The following is a 6,000-nucleotide window of genomic DNA, read 5'->3' as shown; positions in this document are numbered from 1 at the left end:
CCATTTGATATAAGTGGTGGCAGGTTACTTTCTTTACTGCCAAAAAGCCTTTAACCACCATGTCTCCAGAAAGCAGCAACATTTAATCTCTTGTTTGTCTCAGGTAATGATTTATTAAAGAGCATGACAATAGTGGGTGTTTTTGAAACTGGCAGGTGCTTCATTCTGTAAGGCTGCTGGTTCAGTGAGTTGGCTGGATTTGATGGAGTGCATTTTGCCCTCACTGCTGTTGGATCATCTGCTGATTTAACAACCCACTGAGGGAGAGGAGGTATCGGCACCAAGGAGTTTTTCCCAAAACCAATAAGCTCTTCCTCCTACCATCTTTACACTGCAAGTAACACACACACACACACACACACAGCAATTTAAATCTACCTGGCCAAGGAGAGAGAAACTGAGTTCAAACGCATGCTGAAAACCCCGGTCGAGTAAAACTCGCAGCTTTGCCTGAGCTTTCATGTGTTCTCCACACCAGGGCCTGTGTGCAGTGCTGGTGTGGAGCAGAGGCTAAATGCAAATCCCAGAGCAGGCAGCAACCACACTCTCCCTTCCTCTCACTCCCCAGAAGGACATAAAACAGAAACTGCTCTGTGCATGTCATTACTGCTGGTTTGGAGTCTCACGGCAGAGTACACATCACATTTAAAAGCAATGCTGAATTATAAATATATACAGTAAGTATATATAGACCCTTTCAACAATAAAAACAAAAATGCTTGAACGTTCTATTTGGTTCCCAATCTACTTCCTCTACATTAAGATAACATATGGAATGTTAAAACGGAAGCCTTGTGGGGCCAACTATGATGCTGATAATGGAACTCTCTTGAAAGGGTCTATATCAGTCTATGGTCTATATATATTGCACCAACAACAGTCATTTTTGTGCCAGCAATGAGATCAAACAGACAAATGTGTTTGACGGTGCTCTCACAGTGTACCAAGGAGATGTTTGTCCTACTGAATTAATGATGGACACACAGGGTCTGTGTCCAGCTTTTATGTTCCAGCAGCGCGTAGAATCATGGGCGGAATGGAAACTTGGCACAGGTCTGGGATCAGTGACCTTTTCACAGACACATTTGGTGCCTCTCTGAAAAGGGTAATGACAACAGATGGGATCCCTTCATATATTCATTTAGATACAATACGCCGGCATTTAGCACAACCACTGATGACCTTATCTGCTTCCTACATTCACCCGAGCCAAATTGAGGGTCATGGACACCAACCTTTATTCTGGTCCAGTGCCTGCACTGGGGATTTTGTTTTCTATTGGGAATTATTTTTTCCTTTTCTTCCTTAAAAGGGCTATGTGTTGGATATTTTATTTTGTTTAGTTAAACAGCCTAGTATTACCTAGAAATAGCAATGTTAAGAGATTTCAAAAATATTAAGAATAAATTGTTTTGACATAATGTCAAAAACACCAATGGTCTGTGTTGCTCAGATAATCCACGAACTAACTAGCTACAAATGAACACCTTTCACTACCACTTTGTCCTTCAAGAAGTGCTGTATCAAATTCATGCAAGTCAATGGAAGTGTGCCATGATGGACAACTTACAACCTAACTCCTACACAATTTAACTCCTACACATTGCTCTTTTAACCCACATCAACCAACACTTCAACCAGAATATGGCATGAATGTCTGGACAGGTTGAGCAAATGATGCTCACTCACCCGGTTGTATTCACTCATGCGTGACATGTTGAATGAAGATGTGTGTCTGAACTCTCTGTCTCATTCAGTATGCTTCACTGACTGGCAGTACAAGACAGTGCGTGTCTTTTATTCAACACCACACTTTGAACGCAACAATGTTCAAATGTTCACATTCAAAACAGAGCTAAACAGCTTATTGAAATCCACAACAGAGGAAGACAGGCTTCAAAACAAATGTGAAGAGAAAAGAATGAGAGAGAGAGAGAATGACAACAGCGAGCAGGGGAAGTAACTGGCAGGGGCAGCTGGGAAGAGACGGAGAGATCAGAGAGAGCCTTCGGATCACGGGAGTCCAGGGAGCAATTCAAAACAATTTAGAGGCAACACCAACCAAAGCTAATATCCCCGTGCAGCATTAAAGAGATTACTCAAGTTGACAGGGCTTTCGGAGGCGACGAGTGCTGTCAGGGGGGGGTAAGCTGGGGAAACAGCCTGGTTCCTGGCGGCCATTCCAGCTGCGTCTCCCCAATCAGGCAGCCAAACAACTGTGACCGTAGGAGGTCACGGCCTGGCCTGCAAGTGGTGCCGGGGTGGGAGTTTGGGTCTGGTGTGAGTGTGTGTGTCTGTGTCTGTGTGTGTGTGTGTGTGTGTGTGTGTGTGTGTGTGTGTGTGTGTGTGTGTGTGTGTGTGTGTGTGTGTGTGTGTGTGTGTGTGTGTGTGTGTGTGTGTGTGTGTGTATGTGTGTGTTTGGGGTGAAGGCTAACACTTCAATCAATATCCGCCACGGCTCTTGTTGTCTCTGACAAAGGCATGGCCGTGACTGCAAGGTCTGCTCTTAGAACACCACAGGAGGAACATATTTCAGACATACGGCATGCGTCTCTCCCCTACAGCAATTATGGCACCACGTGGAGGATCAATATGAGGACACCAAGGAATATAAGGAATATAAGGACACCAAGAGCAGAATCATGTAAAGGGGTGTTTTTTTGTGATGAGCAACTGGTCGACAATAGATAAAAAAAACAACCACTTTGGCTGATAGAATTCAAGACATTTGAGTGGTTGTTATGGTATATAAACAAACACATATAAACACCCACACTAACCCAACACACACATTCATACATCTATTAGTTTACCCATACTCACAACTTTTAAAGTCAAGCTTTTGAAACAGTACACAAGTGAGACCACAAAATTGCTTCTAGGCATGCAGCATTGGTGCTATTATAGGACATTTTAAATGGGCTGCCTCGCCCTAGGCAGTGGGTATTGGACCCGATGCCGAAGAGGTAATGTTGTTGCTGTCCGAACAGCTATTTCTTTATGACAAAGCTCAGCTCTGTGCTTTACTTTACCATCTCTAATGGTAGCTTGAAGCTGAACCCCCTGAACTCCATGCTGGGTTGTTGACAAAACTGTCAGAAGGTATTCTTGGTAGGACAGAGCTCAAAATGTGGTGCTATTTTATGACTTGCTTTCAGCAACTTGCTTTCCATTCAGGTGGCCACAAATGTAGTTGGTCTAAGTTACCAGCATCTTTTTGTGTTGTCTGTGGTTTATGAGCCGTTTTACCATTTTTGCTTTTCAGCATTTTGAAGAGTACAAAATGTATATTCACTGTTCCTTTATTGTAACTGAAATCCTGGTAAACAAATGAATGTCAATATCTCAGTTAGCCTAGCAAACAACCACAAGCAGGTCCGATTGGAAGTAATTACCAGTCTCTCTAGTGTCCCACTTCATGCATCAGACTCCTACCATCAATGACCCTCTGAACTGACCCGTCAAAACTTAACGAGATATGCTAACAATATCTAGCTATTACATCATATGCCACAGTATACACAACATGCTGTATACTGTATGATCATAACAGATGTATACACAGTAAATCACTTCCTCCCTATAAAGGTGATGTCCTGAAGTGAGTTTGCTTACCCTGCTGTGTCTGGCTGGCCTGAGTCTGGCCCGAGAGGCTGTAGCGCTCCGCCGGCAGGCTGAGGTGACCCACTTAGCGTCTGTCTCGGGAGCATCAGGGGCTCTCTGTGTGTGTAATTAGGCTTGACACTCCCTGAGCTGCCAGCACTGATGCTCTGTGTCACAGTCCTTAACACAAGCGTACACACACACACACACACACACACACACACACACACACACACACACAGACAGACAGGTGAACTCAGTTACTCAGTCACCAGGTCAGAACACCGGAGAGTCTGTCTGTCTATCTGTCTGCTAATGTGTATCTGTGCAAGTATATGCAGTCAGTCCGGTATAAACTGTACTAGGTTTGTTGAAATACTAACACATTCCATGCCTATGCAGAGGTGTTACCTCTCATGCCTGGCCAATTTTACACACTCTAAATTACTGTGAAAGTGTTGTGAATGCCACTCGTAAAGGATGGATTAGAGGCATTCATATTACAGCACATCTTACCATAAGACCTCTCTCTCATTGCTGCTGCTCAGTGAAAGTGATGACAAAAAGGCTATCTGAGGCTGCTCTGGAATCTGCTGTCTTTAGCACCTAGGGCAAAATAATGTTGAAAGGATGAAAAGAAAAAAAATAGAAATAGAAAAATAGATTTGTAGAGAGAGATGCTATCCTTTTATGAGAGCTAATTGGTGTTACGTCCTGTGGGCAAAATTGCCTTGTTAGTCCTCTTACTTCAAGGAAAAGAAAGGATTAAAGGAGAATTCCGGTGTGATATAGACCTAAAGTGTGTTGAAACATGATACCGAGTGTGAACGTATGTCTCATAGCCCATCTCGGCTTGTCCCCTGCACTCCAAAATCTGGCGCCAGTTAGCCGATGCTACCAACAGCTTTTTTTCAATGGTGGTGCTTCGCATCGGCTAGCCATGCAAATAAATCACTGTTTTACACCGTTTACGAGGCTCAATGTATCTCTACACTTCATTGGTAGACTTCCGAGGGCCCTGACATTTAAAACGAGACATTGAGAACTTTGAAAAAGCACTGGTAGTTTAGGCTACTTACAAGACGATTTATATTAGATTTATATTCTTCATCTTACTATCTTCACGAAGTTTAGCGTTTGCAGCCATCTTTGTCTTGAATTTAGTCACGATAAGTCGAGCGACGAGTATGAATGAACAGGTATGATAAGGGATTAGATTCCAAAAATAATTCAGAGGAAATGCATGGATTCCAGTTTCTTCCAGTAGCAGCAAGTGGAATCCATGCATTTCCACGGAATTATTTTTGGAATCTGATCCCTTTGAAAAAGCACCACCATTGAAAAAGCTGTTGGTAGCATCGGCTAACTAGCGCCAGATTTTGGAGTGCAGGGGACAAGCCGAGATGGGCTATGAGACATACGTTCACACTCGGTATCATGTTTCAACACACTTTAGGTCAATATCACACCGGAATTCTCCTTTAAGGTAAGGCCCTGGAGGTGAGGAAAAGGAAATGTTTGTATCAGTGTAAGACTATTTCATGAATATTATTCATCATTCAAGGCAGTGTCCTCGATTCAAGAGCAAAAGAACGACTCTACAAATATTTAATCTTATTTAATTAAATAAAGCTTTGTTTATTTACATTAAAGTCGCATAAATCGATCATAGACAAATATTTCACTGCAAGCAAGCTCTTGGGAACTGTCATTAAGATTCTTCTTCGCTCAACGCACTTGACTTAATCCCACCACAGCTGCACAATCGCACCGGTTCAGCGGCCACCTTGACTGACCTTCTCAGGCTAAAGTTTATCACTACGGAGGACTGTAGGAACTTGCCTTGTCCCACATAAAGTGCCTCACTAAGGTGCTGAACATCAATGGCTGTCAGCTACTGGAGAGTTTGGTTTATATGTTTCTCGCAGGAACAGGGCCCAAAATATCACTTTTTATTCTGCACTCTACTGATGATTAAATCTGTGGAATGTCAGGGGTGCAAGACTTTTATAGCTTTCTTCCTCTACTCGCATCTAACAACCACTGATTGTACTGTAAGTTGGGGCTGAGTCTCCTGTGAGCATCTTGCCAAGTTATTGCTGTTTCCAGGGTCAACAGCTCAAAGAATCTGGTAAGTTGGTAAAGAGATGGATGGAGAGAGAGAGAGAGAGAGAGAGAGAGAGAGAGAGAACCTGAATTATTTCTTTTCCTTGTTCAGTATGAAGCAAGCTTTGTTCTCGAAAACTAGGCAGCCTTTTTGATTTAAATTCCATCTGGAAGATCGAGGAGATGAGCCGAGATCAAAGGGGTCTTTTTAGAGTTGCTCACTACTGGCAGAGAGCAGTGGAAGAGAGAGAGAAAGAAAGACCTGAGAAAGAAAGACAGAAAGAAAGAAAG

This window comes from Alosa alosa, chromosome 2 (genome assembly GCF_017589495.1).
Source record: "Alosa alosa isolate M-15738 ecotype Scorff River chromosome 2, AALO_Geno_1.1, whole genome shotgun sequence".
NCBI lineage: Eukaryota > Metazoa > Chordata > Actinopteri > Clupeiformes > Clupeidae > Alosa > Alosa alosa.
This window is presented reverse-complemented; position numbering follows the sequence as displayed.